This window comes from Struthio camelus, chromosome 19 (genome assembly GCF_040807025.1).
Source record: "Struthio camelus isolate bStrCam1 chromosome 19, bStrCam1.hap1, whole genome shotgun sequence".
NCBI lineage: Eukaryota > Metazoa > Chordata > Aves > Struthioniformes > Struthionidae > Struthio > Struthio camelus.
Genome location: NC_090960.1, coordinates 10,247,717 through 10,265,050, shown reverse-complemented (window position 1 = coordinate 10,265,050; position 17,334 = coordinate 10,247,717). Strand labels below are relative to the sequence as shown.

At 50.0% G+C, this 17,334-nt stretch overlaps 1 protein-coding gene across 10 annotated transcripts in view; it reads left to right on the top strand.

The window, feature by feature from the left end:
* Positions 1-17,334, top strand: part of SEPTIN9 (septin 9) — a 170,829-nt gene that overhangs the window by 43,975 nt on the left and 109,520 nt on the right. The window lies entirely within an intron of this gene.

The window sequence follows — 17,334 nt, the reverse complement described above, 5'->3', positions numbered from 1 at the left end:
CCTCTCTCTCTCCCCATCCCTCTTGCTCACGCTTTCTCCTCTGGTTCAAGCCGCTCCAGAGCGTCGCTGCCCGCCGCTCGTAGCGGGATGGCGCGCGTGTCGGCAGCGCGGGGCTCCGCGCTGGGCCGCCCTCTCCTGCTGCGTGCAGGCCTCGGCTAGAGAGGAGCGTACAAGCCGTCTGCGTCCACGGAGGGAGAGGAGGGGGTAGCACAGCCGGTGCGGTCCCGTCGTGAGCTGGCCTTTTGACTGCCCTGTTACACCCTCTGCGCAGCGCTAGTTCCCCCTCCTCCGCAAAGAGCAGGCAGCGAGGTTTGCAGAAGATTGCTGGTGAGGAAGCGCGCTCCAATTTCGGGCTCCAGTGCAGTGATTTGAGACACGCTCCCTGTCCCAGGAAAGCGTCCGAGGTGGGTTTCTCTGCGCTCTTGAGGTGCGCGGCCCGTTCAGCCGCTGCGGCAAGCAGAGAGCCCTCCGGCCTCGGGCTGGATCTCGCCCGCTTGCACGGCGCGGAGCATCCCGTGGGCAGGAAGACCCTGGTGGAGGGTGTTTGCGTGAAGATGCAAGAGCTCTTGCGAGCCCCAGGAATCACTAGCAACATTTGCAAGCTCGGGTGCGTGCTAACCTCTTGGCGTGTGTATGTATTTCAGTGACCCCCTGCCGGAACCTGCTTTTTTTTTTGTGGGTATTTCAAATCCAGCTGAGTCAGGGCTTGCTGGGAGGGGAGCCAGGTAACACGGCGTCAGTGCAACCCTGCTGACGAACGCGGCAGGCAGGTGTGTTCGGCGGCGCGTGCCAGCCGAAGGTAAGGGCAGACGTGCCCTAAGTTACGGCGGTTTTGCCTGTGGGCTTGGCGAGGGACGCTGAACCCTCGCTGTCGTGCTCCAGCCCCGCCGGGAGGATGCCGCTGCCGGGGAGCGGGCCCGCGTCGGAGAGCGCCGTGCCGGCCGTCTCGGCAGCGCTTCTGAGATGGGGCTCAGGCGCGAAATACGGGAGGGAGAAGCAGGTGGGAAGAAGGGCTCTTCTTAGGTCTGGTCTGTGGTCCCTGGCTTGGAGGAGAGGGAAAGCAGCTGCAAACGGCAATATTGGAAGAGTTAAAGGCAAAGCGAAATCCGTGCGTGGGACCAGAGGAAGATCTTGTTAAGTAAGATTCTGGGCACAAAACTGAGAATATCACTGAGTTAGGCCGTTGGCTTCCCAGGGCGAGCGGCTTGGCGCATACCAGTCCGGCCGGCCGCCAGGCCCGTGACCGGCGTTTGCCAGCTGATGCTCCAGCCGCGTGCTGGGGCTGGGCTCCTGCTTGCCGCTGGCTCTCGTACCACTCATAGCGGCCGTTAGGCCTGAGATGCTCCTGGGTAGGTGAGAGAGGGACCTGCCGCGGGGGTGCAGTCCGCCCTGTGCCTGGATCCGGTTTGGAAATTGCTGCTCCCGACGGCACGAGGGAGCTGGCAGCGCTGCCGCTCGCGCCAGCGGCGGGGGGAAGCTGCCCGCGCCGGCGCGGGGCTGCCGGCACCCGGGGAGACGGGGCTCTGCTTTTAGCGCCGAAAGGAAACGTGACTCGGATGAAAGGAGATCCAGGCCGTGCTGGGGGCCACGTTGCAGCAGCGCTGCTCTGGCCCTCAACGTGCTTTTAATTAATATTCTGCTGTGGGCGGGAATAAATAACTCCCGATCTGAATGTGCTGCTGCCGGCCTGGTGTGAGGGCACCTCCGAGAGCGGGAGCTGGGCCTCTTCTCTTCTCTGAGGGCTGTTTTGTCACGGCTGCTGGAGCTGAACGTGCCCCCCAGAGTCTCCTCTGGCCAAGGAGAGCTCAGGCTTTTCCGCAGCTGAGCGGTGTCCCTGGCGTGGGATCCTGGCTGTGGTGAGGGCCAGCACCTAGCGCCGCAGGTGAAGGCATCAGACGCATGAGGTAGTGTTGTAGCTGTGTGCCGGGAGTGCTGGTTGTACCCTGCAAGTACAGCCGCGTGCAAAGGCCTGTTCAGATCATGTCGTCTTCAGGCATCCTGCCCTGCTGCTCCCTGCGGGTCTTGTAGGTGGCCGTCATCGCTGCCTGTGCCTTCTCAGCAGCCTGTGGAGGAGGTTGTCGCCTGCCTCCTCCCTTGCTGGGGGAGAGCTGTGTGCAGCATCGCGTTTGAGAGGTTTTTCTCAGCCTGTCCATGGGCAGGTTGATGCTGGAGCAGGTGGGTGTCAGCAGGGACACGAGGGGGCCTGGGGGGGTTACGCCTGCCTTGTAAGGTTCATCTACGGGCTTAGGCCAACCCTGAGAAATGCCTGCCTGCTTGAAGGCAGTGAATGTCTCTGTCAGCCTCTATAACAAGGTACCCAATCTCAGGTGGTGCCGCTGGGTGCCAGGATAAACGTAACAGACAGAATCATATAACCTGCTAGTTGCTTTTGATCTGATTAAAGCGTCTCCCTCATCACCTGGCACAAAGTGCACAAGTTAATACAGCACGGAGAGCCTTAGCTCTGCGGTGATTTGTTTGCAGGCATCCCTCTCCAGGGGTGTGGGGCCTGGGAGCCGTGCTCTGGGGCTGCTGTCTTGTCGGTCACATCTGCCCTTCCTCTCTGCCTTTTTAGTTTGCTTTGGGGGCAGCAGGGATGTTTCTCTTGTGCAGCTGGCTCTCCTTCCTTTCTGTAGGATATGGCTATTTTGATTAGTCCAGATCTTCCTGGAAAGCAGTAAATGATAAAGCTGTGGAGCCCTTGTCCTCTTAATAAAAGAACAGAAAGGGTCACTAGCAACCCAGAAGGTGGAGGATCATTTATTGTGGTGATGGGCTGCAACCATCACAGGAAAGGAGGTCTGATCTCCCAGGTAAATTAAGGATGCTTTTAAAATACCCCTTTGAAAACCTAGTGCAAGAGCTAACAAATGATTAGTAGGTGAATGTAATACCTGATTGCAACGAGTGGCATGTGTTATGCGTGGCCCAGGAGCTCCCTGCTGGAGGTGCTCATAAGCAATCTGCTGAGCTCCGGAACGAATGATGAACTGTTTTTTAACCTATCCAGTGATCATCTATTAATCTTTCATTTGTAAACATATCCACAGGTACTTATATGTTTGTCTGTGCATGTATACCCAAAGTTTAATTTATGGTTTTATATTTAACACTATGCACTTAAAGGATCAGAGCGCCAAGGAGACTGCCTCCATTTGCAGTGAGCGTGGCTTTCAGCAGCTGCATAGGCAGCATCTCTCAGGACGAAGTGCATCAAGACAGAACATCTTCAGATGCCATGTAGGAAGCCCCCACAGTCCTGGCCGTGAGCAGTAGGAAGGGAGCGCAGTAAGGCTTTCTCAATACTGGAAGTATGAAGGATTATTGGGAGGGAATGTACTGTCTCTTTGCTGTTATAAATGACAATTTTTAAAACACATGTAGCAGGGTAGAAGGGTTGGGGTTGTTTCTAATCACTCTAGCTGTCCTTTCTGTCTCTAGTTTCTTTGGTGTCCTGCTGTTCCTGGGAAACGGCAATTACAACAGTTGCGTGGAGTCTGATGCGTTTCGTTTATAATGCTTGTCTCACAGCTACACATCCTTTCTTACCAAATGACTCTTTTTTTTTCCCCCTGCCTTGCAGTGCGTTACACTCATGGGATACCGGGCCAATTGTTTGGAGTCTGGATTCTTCTTCCTTCTGTTAGAGACCACCGCGTTCATCCAGGACAGCACCTTGAGGTGCATTTCTGTGCCTTTGCAGTCGGCTTTTTGGCTATCCTTAGCGCTCCTTTCTGTTGCTGCTGTCGGTGTCCTCTTGCTTGGATTCCTACGTGGTGCTAATCACCTCTGGTTTGCTGCAGTGTGCGGTGGCCTGTCCCCAAGGTTGTGGGGCCTGTGTCCTAGGCACTGTAAAAGTACCTTCAGTTCTTTTTAATCACAGTTCTTGTTCAAGTGTCTACCATCTAGATAGATATAGGGCGATAACCTGTTGTGACTGTGGATTTTGGTTCGTTTAATAATTGAATAGGTCCATCCTGGCCTCCTCTCAGGGTTGGACTTGGGTTTCATGAGGCTGCAGGGTTTTCAACATGGTCTGTACCGCTCCCGGTGTGCTCCGAGCGGTTCTTGTCTGGCATCCTCTCGGTTGCCTGCAGCATGTCGAGGTATGAAGCGTTATCCGTTTCCTGATGTCTGCTCTTAAATCTACTGGAATTTCTGCTCATCTCCATTAAGTGCTATCCCACTGTGGTGCACAACTCATCTCTTGCCTGACAGTGTAGGTAATGCTCCTTGACATTGCTCTGTTGAACTTGACTAACCCCAGCATAGGAGCTTCTTTCCTGCCTGCCCTCCTGCTTTGTGCTTTGCTGAATGACTTGGAGCTTCCCAGCAGAGCGATTCCCATGCTACTGGGGATGAGGGAGGACGTTTCTCATGCAAATCAGAACGCTTCCAAGGTCCAGCATACCATAATGCTGAGTAGGAGCAAGTACGTAGTTAGGGAAGTATGTCTGGGTCAACACATGTCTTCTGTTGCCTTAATGATCTCAGAAGCGCAATATCTGTCCTGTTGGCTTCTCCATGCAATAGTACTTGCAGCTATAACTAATGCTGCCAGGACAGAGTAAGATGTTAGAGAGCAGCAATGCCTCGTGCTGCAAGTTCTGCTGTCACTGCCTGCTGCCAGACCTCCTCTGCCATTGTATAGGTGGTGGGGAAGGTCTAATGGGGAAAGGAGTCCCATCTTAGGGATGGTCTGAAACCTGAGACAATTTGGGTTAAATTTCTTGCTCTGTTCCAGATTTTCTGTAAGTCCTTGGGAAAAGGCATTTTTGCTCCCATTACGCATTGATTTAGGGTAAGAATCTGGCCTTTGGGTCTCTGTGCTGAAGCTCATCCAAGATGAGGATGATAGTGGTGCTGGACTGTATGTGGGAGCAGAGAAGCGCGCTTAGAAACTCGGAGGTGTTTGGCACTGAGTGCAGGGAGTCGTCGGTCTCTGTGGTGGGCGTGTCTGAGCGTCTAGAGATGTTCAACCTGGACTATTTGTGCTTGATGGGTACTGAGAGAATAGTTGAAGACAACACTATCCTGTCCTTTACATCTGTGCTTTACCAGTACCCCTTGAAAGCTTTAAACTGAGTTTCTAGGGAGACAGGCTGTGCCCACTGCCTCCTCATCAAAGGCTTTTGCTTGCAAGTGCAGCTTCCTTTCCAAACACCAACACAAAAAATTAACTTCCTCATGGCCCTCTTTCAGTTTGGATGGGGTGCGGCATTCCCCCCCGCCCCTCTAGCACTTCAGGCTGCTGCTGTTGTATCTAGCTGTGTTGTGCTAGCACCTGGATACCCCACACGTGGTACGAGAAGACCGTGACACTGGCTGCTGGATGAAGCTGCTGTTGCAGTGGCAAGTGAAGGGAAATGGTCGCTCAGCCTAACCTTCGGCAGAGCTATGGCACTGCTGATGCTACGAGCGTTGTTAGAGACTTCTAAATAGCTCTCCCTTGTGGCTTGGGGGAGAATGGGAATTTACAGGTGAATAAAATACATTGATTTTACAGGTAATAATCACGTAAGAGACTAGGAAGTGGATTTTTTTCTGACTTAGCCTGGCTCATAGCCATGTGAAGTTGATGCTACCTGAACAGCTTTGTGTTAATTTTGTGATTACATTGCCAGGTACCTTATAAACTAAAACAATAGATCTCGGAGCAAATTTTGGGAATCATAAACATGATGACTTGGATGTAGGATTCGTGGGCAAGTCTGCCATTAACTCTGCGAAGTCTCCAGGTTGCAGTTTTGACCATGAGCTGGCAGGAAGTTGTGGCTTGAGGTTGTGCAAAAAAGGTTTGTTCGTGTCTCACTCCTGGCTCTCTGCTTTAGAAAATTAAACCGTGGTGCCAGACATAGATGCTCTGAATCGGTCGCAGCCAAACTCCTGAGGTGCTCCTTCCTCCTTGCTATGTTGCCGTTCTCAGTGGAAAAACAAGACCTGATGCAAGTGCCCTGGACTATCCTGCTTTCCTTCTCCAGAAGGGAGGTGGGGCGCGGTGTAAGGCAGTTGTGTGCTCATGTGGAAGTTTCTCCAGAGCAGAATTGAAGCTTGGAAATTCTTACACTTTGGTTATTTTTGTTGTCTGAAATGCTGATTCCTTAAAATCCCACTAGGTTTGGAAAAGTGGGCTCAAGGCACAAAAGTTTGGGCACCCTCTGTGGTTGCTAATTAAGATATTAGTCCCTATATCCACGAACCGCGCTCTCCCTGAGAGCGGTTTCTTGTTTAATTCGCCCCAAGCTGAGCTCTCCTTCCTTGGCTCCAGAACCTCTGGGAATATCTGTACATGCCTTGAAGCTGCCTGCAGCATCCCCTTTGCTGGCAGCCTGTTCTCTCTCATCTGGTGCTGGTTGCCGGCATGTAATGGTCTCTCCTTTGCTTTCTGATGAGTGCAGGACATGCATTTTTATTAGTTTCAGATGTTTGTTCTTTCCAGGGCTGCATGTTTCAAGTTCTCAGTCGTGGTACTGAACAGCGGCTTTGGTGATGTATGCAAAACCTTGCTACCAGAGGAGAGGGGCTGACATGTGGGGAGTGTCAGGATCTAGAGGCTTGTGCTCAGTAGGTGCTGGGCTTTGTCAGAGCCCTTGATCCTTTGTGGTGGGAGAGGAGCATCTGGCCTGCATGGCATATGTGGGATGGAGTGACTCACTGTGGCTGAGCCATTCAGCTAAAGTGCTGTGGGGCCTCTGGTCGTCAGGACTCTCTGGAGCTGAGGAGACTTTCTAGAGCCTTTGTTCAGGGCAAGCACGTGTTTGTGTCTGTCAAGGTAGTTTAGGGGAACGGAAGGAAAGAGAAACTCCTAAATGTTTGATGAAGATGCTTGCTTTGAAGGACATGTAGGAAGCTAGAAGGCAATTCTTGGGGACTGTGGGCTGGTATGAAACTGTAGACTGGGAAATGTGAATCTGGACTCAAATCCAGGCTTCAAGTCCAGAGTCCATTTCTAGTTTATTGTCAGGCTGATGAGAGCAGCCACTTTGAGTAAGCTACACCGCACACGACACCAGCTAGAATTGCTCTAGTCACCTAGGCCTTGGATTTTGTCCCTCTGCCTCTGATTTGTGTGAACTACAGCAGGTCACATGCTCCCTCTGTTTCTCTGACTCCGAGATGTTCAGTTGTACTTTGAGGTTTAGGCAGGTTTCTATTCAAGATTAGGGAAAGAAGGGGAACTGCTTAGTTAGATGTGAGGCTCTACATCTCTGCACCTTCCTCTGAAATATCTGGTGCTGGTCAGTCTAGGAAATGAGCTGTTGGAGCAGCTAGTGCTTGGCTCTACCCAGTCCATAAGCAAGGGCTGGAGATTCTCCAGCCTATGGAGTGCTGGAAATAGAGCATTGTCCTGCTGGTTGTTGGTACAACCCACTGTCCACCTAATGGGAATGCTTGTTTTGGAGGCTCATTTCACAAAGTGATGTTTTTCCTTGCCCAGGAATGTTTTTTGTGAACCTCTCTGGGGAACCACTCTGGGTCAGTGTGAAATCTCCTACTTTCCAGTCTAGAGATCTGTTTCACTGACTACACTGTCCATAAAGGAGAGAGAAGAGGCTAATTTAATGGCTTCAGTTGGTCTCTGCAAACCTCTACGTTATACATAGCGCTGCAGAAACGGATAACTGCTTTTTTTTTTAAGCACATACATGGAGGGGATCCCTGCAGAAGAAGTGTTAGCCATGGGTAACTCGTAACAACGCTTGATTGGCTTCATTAACCACTTGAATGCCTCTGAAAAGGAGGTAACTCCTGGGATCAGATGACTGAAGTCCCTGAACTGACTTTGCAAGATCACAGAGAGGGTCTTTCAGTATTTCAAGCGAGGTTATCAGTGACTGTAGCCCAGCAATCTCAATTGCTGGTTTCCAGAGGGCTAAGGAAGGATATATTCGTCCCCTGAGGCATCACTCCAAATCTCTTCTTTGACTCATGAGTCTTTCACTCCCAGTGACTCATTCCCCGTTCCCAGGGGTGCAATAGGGCTGGGAACGGGTTGGCAAGGGGCTGGGAGCAGAGGAGCAGTGCAAGGCTGCAGCCATATGCAGTGGAGCTGGCCTTATCCGGCCCGGACCAGGGTGGGCAGAGCATCCCTGCTCGGACCACTGACCTGCCTCAGCCCTGCAACATGAGTCCCACTAGGGAAGGCCAGCAATGTGCAGCCTCAAGAAGAGACGGCAAGGGATGCACAACAGGCTTCTCCTATGTGAAAGGCTGCTGCAAAGAGCTGGCTGCTGGGCCCAGGCTGGGTAGGACAGGCTGATCGCTGGGCCATGGGGGAGGTGACGTTTGAGTGCTGCCTCCTCTCCTGTAAAATCCAAAATCTGCAAGGGACTTCGAGGCTGCTGTACGGAGCAGGGTTGGTGCCATTAGATGGCAGTGTTAACTTCCCAATAGGTTTCTCAATCTGCTCTGAAAACCAGAGCTTGGAGAAGATGCTTTAAGGCTTTGTGTTTGCTCGTAATTTATGGAAGGAGAAATGGTTCCTGTAGCCGTTACTGCCCAGGAGGGCTCCGGCATGCTGCACGTGTGTGTACGTGCCTGTGTGCACCGCTCTGCGTGTCCGGGAGAGAGCACAGGAGGGGAAAAGAGGAGAAGGCCCGGTGACACACGGGACACCTGGCTGAGGGGGTGTGCCCCAGGCTTTCAAGCGTGCAGCCTGCTTGTCGGGAAGATGCCCTCAAATCTCTGCAACTTGCAAAGTGTCAGATTGTTCAACTTTTCTCTCCTCTCGGGAAACTCCCTTGACCATTCAGCTGCAGGTTGGAATTTCATCTCTGAAAGTAGTAGATACAGGACTACAGTTTTGTTTATAAAAAGGCAAATAACTGGTGAGGATTACAGCAGGGTAAATTACTATATGTGCATACAAGGATGCACATTTTATTTGGTAAAAGTAGTTATTTTTCACTACATTGCTGAAAGCATCTGGGTCCCTCTCTCCTGAACAGATCAGGGGGTTTTTTTTGGCACAGCTCTTATTTGCCAGTGAGCCAGAATTTAAACTTCACCAGGAAGGAATAATCTTGTGACAATTAAAAGAAGTTGGACTTTTGCGGTGTCTTTCCTGCTCTTCCACTAAATTGCTCTGTATCCTTGCGTAAATCATTTAACACATGTGCTCTAACTTCCTATATGGAAAAAAAGGTAGATACTTTCTGCTTTTCATAGACAAGCACTTCACGATCCTCTGCTAGACAGCTGCAAAGGAGCTGTCATTATGAAGCTGGGAATTTGGCCCAGTTGTGATGCCAACACCCCCTGCAGAGCAGAGGGGAGGCTCTCTAAGGGGTGAAGGCAGCGGCTGGTACTAATCAGAGAAATGGGATTGGGGAGTAGCTGAACGTTTGGCTGGAGACATGATTAGTTCTCACTGGGTCCATCTTTCACTGTGCTGGGGAGCAAGAACATGAGATTTATTCCTGGGGTGTTACTCCTGCCCCTCTGTCACCACAAGCACAGGATTACGTGTATTTTCTCTGCTCCTCTCGTGAGCAAGAACCATCCAGCTCTTCTCCGATTGCCAGGAAGATGGGAGGAGGCATAAACTCACTCATCCTTCCCTGCTGCCTTCAGCTGATGGCGTCCCACTGGCCTGGGGAGCTGGCTGCCTTCGGCTGGTGGTTCCTTCAACAGTTCCCCGTTGCCCCCTCTCCCCCAGGAGATGATTATCTTCTCTTGGTGTGGCTGTTTCTGTGCCATTTCCCTTCTGATTTGTCACCTGGAGCCCCCTCCCTCTGAAGCTGAAGCATTTAGCAGTTTTGCTCTTTCTTGCTTTCCTTTTTCCTGTGGCTTCTTCTGGCTCCGTGGGGTCAGTGTGGGACTTTGAGCAAGGAAGACTTGAGCATTTCTGCAATGGCATCTCACAAGGAGAGCTGTGTTTAAGTGTTCGGTGATTTATCTGGATAGAGGAGAAGCAGGCAGCCTTGAGAGCAGATGAACTGCTCAGCCAGGAAGCAGAAGGTCTCCAGCACCTAAAATATTTACCATTTCTTTCCTCTCTTGCATTCCAAACAGTTCAAGTGAAGAACTGGTCAAACCTAACTTCAGCTGCCTAAAAAGGGCTTGTTGACATCAATATTGACAGCTGCTCTCCAGGGAAGGGGGCCCCTTTTGAAAACTGCTATCATTGGTGAGCAATTGGTTGGTTGGGGATTTTTTATTTTTTTTTCAGAGAACTTGAAAAATTCCCAATGGGTGGAGAAGGAAAGTGAACTATGGAAATTAATTATGTCTCATGCTTCAAGTGAAACACACCCTGGGGAAGGCAATATCCTCCATAAGAGGAAGAGCGGTGTTGGCCACAAACCAGGAAACGCTTCCCCTCTCTGTTCCCCAGCTCCCTATGCAGCAAGAACTAAGTGCCGCAGGCAGCGTTTTCCATGCCGAAGGTCTGGAGGTACCTGTTCTTGGGCCTCTTCACCCTGCAGGATGCCCACTGGAGTAGCCTGTTCAGTGCAGGTGGAGTTCAAGGACTCTCTTTCCTTCACCGTTCAGTTTTTCCAGCAAACTGGCGTTACTGGCAGTGCTGGGCTCTGTGCCTAGGCTATTTACTGGTTGTGCTACAAGAACGCTGGGAACATTGCTAGATCTTGAGTAGCGCCCTTAGTCCTTTGGTATTGCTGCGTCTGGTGCTTGATTTGGATGCCTGCTTCCAGTCTGCTGTTGCAAAATGATATAACAACGATATACAGAACAGGAATTCATAATGGCCACAATTGCCTGAATGCTGAATCCCCCTCAGATAGCTGCACGTGAAGACTGTCCTCATTTTGCTGGAGCTGGCATTAAATGGGTGCAGACAAACTACAGTAGCCTGCATAGGGCTAAACAGTGAATCATAAAGTGCCATAAAACTTCCTGAATGAGGAAGAAATTAGTGGGTTGGAAAAGCTGAAAAGTGCAGGAAATACAGAAACGGCAGTGGAGGACTGTCTTCAAGCCCTCTACTTTGTGACTGTTATGTACACTCTGCGAAAGGACGTTGATCGCAAGACTGATCTTAGCTTGGCTCAGATACATATGGGCACGAGGGCTGTTCTAAAGTTGGGTTGCTAAAACCAGCCTTTAAACTCACAGCTGATTCCCCAACTGGTTGAGACCCACCTCTGGTGTCCTCTGCTCACTTTTGTTGTGGCTTACTTATCAGTGGCATGTCCCATGGCTGCTGCCGTGGCTGGGATGCTGCTGCTGAATATGCTCACGCACCTGCGTGTGACGTTCCCGGGGAGAGCAGATGTCAGCTGAACGCTGTACAAGCCAGGCCAGATCCCCACCGAAGGGGGCTCTGATTGCATTTAGGAGAAAGGGAAACTTTCTGGATCACCCTAAGAGTGAGCTCGCAGGTTGGGATGTTCACGAGCTGCTTCACAAGCCCCCCGTCCTCTCCCTGTCTCAGCCAGCAGGGAAGCAGCTCAAAAAAGCAGCAGCCCTTCATGTGTGCAGCTGGAGAGGAAGCTTCATCTTGTCCTGTACAAAGGCAAGAAGCTAATGGCCAACAGTGTGAGGGGCTGCAGAGGAAGGGGATGCGCAAAAGTGTGCGATGCAGAGAGTTCGTAGCAGTAGCGGCTGACAGGGCGTGCGGTAGCTGGAGGAATGAGAGCACTGTCAGGCTGCTTTGACCTATGGGGAGAAAAGATTGAGCGTTTTGGAAAAAAGGTCATGAAAGGCAGAAGGAAGAGTATCAGGAGTGCTTTGTGGCAGTGAGTGGAGACCCAATCTGACCTCTCCCTTTCTTGGTTTGGCATCGTCCTGCCCCTCCTCTCGCTTCCTACAGAGTTTGCTCTCTCCAGGCCAGCAGAGACCTAGACCCTTGCTCCGTGACTGGTAAAGCTCAAGTTGCAGCACTCGCCTGAGCTTGCAAGCAGCAGCGCACCTGGAGCTTCTGCTGGGCCCCAGGCTTAGCAAGAGAAGGGTTTTTTTTGCTGCTTGTTACAAACAGGGTGATGCCAATGTCTCTGTGAATTTTAACAAGGGCAGAAAGCACAGGCCTCCTTCTTCATTGAAACAATTTGTTATGCAGCACCAAATAACCAAAAGAACCGAGCAAATGATTTCTTTTGTTTAATAAACTCTTTCTTATATCATGCTAAATATTCTCTAGGTGGCCGCTAGTCCCCTGATTTTAGTCTGAGCCACTCTGCCCTGACAGCAGTGAGTAATAAACATTGCACAACGTAAATAATGGGAAATCCGGTTCTGTGCCTGAAGTACTGTTCAAAGGCACCTTGGTTGTATGCAGTTGTGCTCGCAACCTACGACTGACAGTTTTTCTCATGAAATAAAAAGTGCTAGCTGTTGACATACAAATGTATTCAAAGTGTATGCTTTTACCATCACATTTCTCTGCTTCTGGCTTAAAATCCTTTGTGCGTGGAAGTGTAAAACCAAGACTTTAGGGGGCAGAAGTTGTCCGAACTTTAACAGAAGTTCACTTTGTATTTTGCGTTGAAATTCAGATTGTTGCTTCTGTGGTCTAAAATGATTCCTCAGCCACTTCAGGAGGTGATGCATGGTCCTGCGCAGAGCAGAGGAGCAGTGTAGTTTAGGACTAGCGGTAGCAGGACTGTTCCCTAGTTTGCCTCTGGCCATCTGGGAGAAGCTGCTTAAGTTAATTGAACTGTATCTCATAGTTTCTTCTCCATTTAAACAGCAAATAGGAGCTGCATGAAAGCACATAAGTCAGTGCATGTGGGATGTATGGAGTATGGTGATACACACGAGAAATCAATAAGACTGTGCATGAGACTTGGAGGCAACACCTCCATCTAAAGCCCGCGTACAGCTACTGTAATTGGCTACGTTTGGCAGGGCCTGGAGTGAAGTCTTAGCGGTGGGGTGCTCTGAAGGGGGACTCCAAGTTAATCCAGAACTCCAGTGTGATCCAAAGCTCCGTCTCTTGTATTTGAATAAATAAGAAGTTAACATCTCTGCTTAGATGCAAAAAAGGGCGAGAAACGTAAGCTATAGCTATTGCTACTGGAAGTTTTATTCCTGTGTCGTTGTCTGTAGTAGGGATATCACTTAAGCAGTGCAGGCACTCGTTTCTTTGAGTTATGCTCTTAAAGCCCAGTACTCCAGCAGACAACACCTGGGAATGTATATGAGCTTAGATTAATCAGAATCAACCCTTACCAGGGGCAGTGATGAGCACTGGGCCACATTTGAATTGTTCGCAATCAACGGTCTGACTTGGAAGTGTCTGAAGGGTGCATTGATGTCCTTCCTGGTCCTTGGACTGTGCGTGGGTGCAGATGTCGGGGAAAAGGAAATCACATGAATCACAGAATCGTTTAGGTTGGAAGGGACCTCTGGAGATCATCTAGTCCAACCTCCCTGCTCAAGCAGGGTCCTCTAGAGCATATTGCCCAGGATCACATCCAGGCGGGTTTTGAATATCTGCAGCGAAGGAGACTCCACTACCTCTCTGGGCAACCTGCTCCAATGCTCTGTCACCCTCACAGTGAAGAAGTTTTTTCTCAGGTTCAGATGGAACTTCCTGTGGTTCAGTTTCTGCCCATTGCCTCTTGTCCTGTTGCTGGACACCACAGAGAAGAGATTGGCCTCATCCTCTCGACACTCCCCCTTCAGATACTTGTACACGTTGATGAGATCGCCTCTCAATCTTCTCTTCTCCAGGCTGAACAGGCCCAGCTCTTGCAGTCTTTCTTCCTAGGAGAGGTGCTCCAGCCCTCTAATCATCTTTGTAGCCCTCCGCTGGACTCTCTCCAGGAGTGCCATGTCTCTCTTGTCCTGGGGAGCCCAGAATTGGACACAAGATTGCACGCCCACGGGTGTTAGACACTAGGACTGTCAGCCCTCGGAGCATCCATTTCGGAGATCGAGCCCAGGACTAAAGGCAGAACAGCATGGGCTGAGCTTTCGGTTACGCTGAGGGAATCTGGAGTCGTTCCAGGGAAATCACAAAGCGAGGTTAACTCCAGACTGACTGTGCTGCTATTGACAGCAAAATGTATTTGGCCCCTGTGCTGTGCAGATGTTCTTGGAGAAACGGGCCCTATTTGTCACAAGCTCCCAGTGGCTTTCATTTGGTTCCCTCTGATCGCTTTAGGTCTTAGGTAGCAGGTTCCTGACTTACCTCCTCGTTACCTCTTGGATGATTAAGTATTTTTCCTGTGTTTAGGAGAGTGAATTAACGTCAAGGCTTTCCAATATCTATTAAGCTGCTTTCTCAGGCAAACTGTTGCTCACGTGTGGCTATGAGATTTTTTGGTAGATGTGTGAGATGCATCAAAAAAATATACCCTTTGTCACCCTCTCATTCTTACTTCATGGACTTAATAATGCTAGGCTGCTTTTCAGTCCTTTGGCCAGGTTCTGATATCAGATAAAAAGTAGAGTAGTGTGATTTAACAGCCCTGCTGGTTCCCAGGGTCGCTGGCTTGGAAAACAAATCACTTAAAAAATTAAAAAATAAAAAAAACCAAGCCCCCCTCCTGTTTTTTTTTCCAGCACAGAGTTGCAGAAGTCACTCTGCAGGGAGCTGATTTCTCTCAGGAAGCCCAGGAAGTGGCGTTTTGGAATTAATACGTTGCTCATCAGCCATATCTTTTGTTGTGAACAGGAATATCTCACTTCGCAAGGGCTTTGCTGTTTCCTATTAAATAGGAAGTTGTTCTTTTAATATTAAGAGGTAAGGGCAGGTGTGGACTGTTGGAGCTCCATTGACTCTGCCAGCTGAAAGCGTATTCCACGGCAATGCCGCTGTGCTTAGTGTTTTCCTTGCGTTACATAAACATCCCTGTTTTATAGGTGGGGCCAGGACGTGCAATCTGCAGATTGCTGCCTGTCCCTTGCCAGACGCAGAGCTGCACGAGACACTGCGGGAACTCCGCAGCGCCGGGGAGGGACGGGAGTGACAGAGCCGGTGCTATGGACTTGGAGCAGAGAGGCCAGCGCTCATGCCAACGTTGAGGTCCTGCTCTCACGTGGGCATGCTGGCTTCTGGTGAGCCCAGCACCTGCCACAGCTAAAGAAGTCGCTGGGAACTGAAAACGGAGCACTTACACGGGGTCCCCAAAATGTGCTTCGGTGCTTACTTGAAGGTGCCACGCTAGAAACTTGGGCTCACGATGCCAGAAGTCACCAAGACAGTTTGTGATGCTGATACTAAATTACAGATATTCTGGGCTTTTACACCTGGGAAAAAAAAACACAAGGAAAGCTGGCAAGAAAGCCAGGCTATGCAGCACAGCCTTTCCTAAGGGTTAATAGAGGAGACCGCAAATGTGCCTCAGGCCAGCAGGCTTGGGTACCTGTCCAGCAAAGTTCATACTCAGAAAGTCTTAACTTGCATTTGTGGCTCTACTTGAAGTCTCTTGCCTTCTATTGACAACTCTTGTGTCTTCCTATATCCCTATTGCAGATGTGACTTTCTTTCATTTCAGATGTTACAGGAGCTGGACCTGCACATCCACAGCAGCAAAGATGTGATCGATTCATTTTTCTATGTATGTGTAGGAGTCGCGTTTATCTCCATGCTAGCAGGCAAAGGAGGAGGCCACACCTCTGGAAGCTTCTGGGGATGGGTGGAGTGGGGAAGTGGAGAAGCAAGACATAGGCTTTGAGGAGCCCGAGAGCTGCATTTCATGAACCCAGGGCATTTTGAGACTTGAAACATGTGTCTGGGGACCCTGGGGGAGAGGAGGGTGACAATAAATCTAATTCATAAATAGCAGCCTGTTGTCATTCTAGTGATTTCTGACACGCTGTGCTTTTCCAACAACAATTGGAGCAAGAGGCTGTAATCTGTGGGTCTTTCCTTGGCTCTCGAGCTGAGAAGGCGCTCATTCCAAGTGGATTTGGCTGCAAGGAACTCCCAGCTCTGGGGGTGAAGGTCAGAAGGGAAAGGAAGCAAAAGCACAGATAACGCTTTGCGTGGCTCTTTTGTTGCCAGACTTGGAGATTTTGTTGTCCTCACAATTTATCCCTTGCCCTCTGCTCAGGAAAGCTTGATAGGTGATGCTGTGGCTGTTCCTAAGGGAACACCCAGTGCGTGTACATCTCCCTCGGGAGAAAGCACCCAAAGAAAATGCAGACCAAGTATGTTCTGTAAATGCTGAACAGGTCTAACTGCTGGGGCTGGAAATTCATCCTCTGGTGTCTGGTGTGGGCTGGAGTTGTGACAGAACAGGGCTGTTGTGACAGAAGGAAGATAGACATTCGGTCTCTCTGTGGATGTGGCTGAAAGAGTTACTGTCTTGTAAAAGATCGGGAGCGGTAATAAGAAATTTGTAGAAGCCTCAGGTCCCCATTTTTGGGTTGGGAAACTTTGCAGGATGCCCCAGAGAGTGTGGGGCATCTTGAAGTGTGTCTGACTTGGGATGTGTTTCCCTGGAAGATGCCCAATTCATCCCCTGCTAACCATCCTTCTACTGCATAACGTGACAAACTGGCTGGTGTTCCTCTTCCAGCTGGATTCAGACCTTCTCATGCCTGGCTACGCGTCTCTGTGCAGAGGCTGTCATTGATTCCAGTTACTGTTTCCTTGTAAGATGGGATTTTTGATCCTGCTTATAGGCCCTGTCACCCTTCCTTGAGTTTTGCCAGCTCTTATTAGCTAGAAGATTGTTAGATGTAGAAGGAAAGCAGAAGTACTGCATTCAATGTGCCTTTTTTGCACTTAAAGAAGATAAAGTGTTTGTTGGTACGACTTTGCCTCTGAGTAACATCCATTATGAGGCAGCGTATCGAGGGAGACTGCGTCACAGTCTAGCTCTCAGGAAGGGGATGGGTTGTCTTCTCTTTCTTACAGTCAGTAAATGCTCAGCGCATCTGACATGCGAGAACTGGGCTGGAATATTTGCCTTCTTTTGGAAGCGATCCAGCCTGCCAGTTCCTGAAAGCTCATCCTGTGGTTTAATGGCTAATACTGCGTCCTTGTTTAACTCCCGTGCTTTTGTGCCTTACGAGTGGGTAGGAAAGACTTTGCAGAGTCTGTACTGTGCTAGGATCCCAACTTGTCTTTATGGAAGGCATCATGAATATTCATATGCTTTGGATTGCTTGCTCCATGGTTTTAATAAAATGTTTATTATTGCACAGGAAGGACCATGAAAATCATGACAGATTGTAGCTGATCAGCATGTCCAAATGATGTAGGATGGTAGCAATAACTGTGGGGGATTGGTTGTTTCTTATTTTGAACTCAGTAAGATTATCTTCCACTGGTGCATTTACAAGAGTTTGACTTCTGCTGATATCATCATCCTCTCTGCCAGGATGAGCGTTTGGTGTCTGTGGCAGCTTCCTGTGCTGTTGTGACGCTGGCTGTAGTCAACAGAGGGCTGACGGAGCTCAGAGACCAGGAGCTAATCG